The 525-nt window shown below is 60.8% G+C and overlaps 1 protein-coding gene across 1 annotated transcript in view; it reads right to left on the bottom strand.

Annotated features, from left to right (window-relative positions):
* The window catches only part of RASGRF1 (Ras protein-specific guanine nucleotide-releasing factor 1), a 55,013-nt gene that overhangs the window by 38,320 nt on the left and 16,168 nt on the right, over positions 1–525 (bottom strand). The gene's annotated exons all lie outside the window — the stretch shown is intronic.

The raw sequence follows: 525 nt of genomic DNA, 5'->3' as shown, positions 1-525 counted from the left end.
AGCGCTGCAACGGGGGGGCCGGGCAGCACGGGGCAGACCCACACCAGTGAGCATCTGCCCCCCCGGGTGCCTTAGAGACGCGATCTTCCCTCGGCACCGCCTGCTGAGCCATTTTTGCATTTCGTTGCCTTGTCTGCCGTAACCCGCCTCGCCTCACCCTTCCTACAACACAACGCCGCAAAGTAGTGGATGGCAAACGGCTGCGGGAGCTTCTGGGAGAAGCTACGGGCAACGGGTTTGATGGGCTGCGCTCACGAAGAGACGCTCCCCCCTTGGCGAAGTGTCCGTTTCGTTGGCAGCGCCGTGCACATTAACTCCCCGGTGTGCCCGGGCCGTGCAGCACGCACCCGGCACAGGTTCCCTCCCGAGGCCACAGACCCCCCTTTGCTTTTCCAGTGACTCCTCTGGCTTTGCACCACCCGGCAGACATCTCCACCAGGCACACAGCACGCAGAGGGGCTCTAATTAAGGTATCTAGGCTGAAAATAAGGAAGGCAAATTATAAGAAAAGGAGTCTCCATCCCT

The sequence above is a fragment of the Charadrius vociferus genome, unplaced genomic scaffold (assembly GCF_000708025.1).
Source record: "Charadrius vociferus isolate BGI_N301 unplaced genomic scaffold, ASM70802v2 scaffold623, whole genome shotgun sequence".
Classification (NCBI taxonomy): Eukaryota; Metazoa; Chordata; class Aves; order Charadriiformes; family Charadriidae; genus Charadrius; species Charadrius vociferus.
This window is presented reverse-complemented; position numbering and strand designations above follow the sequence as displayed.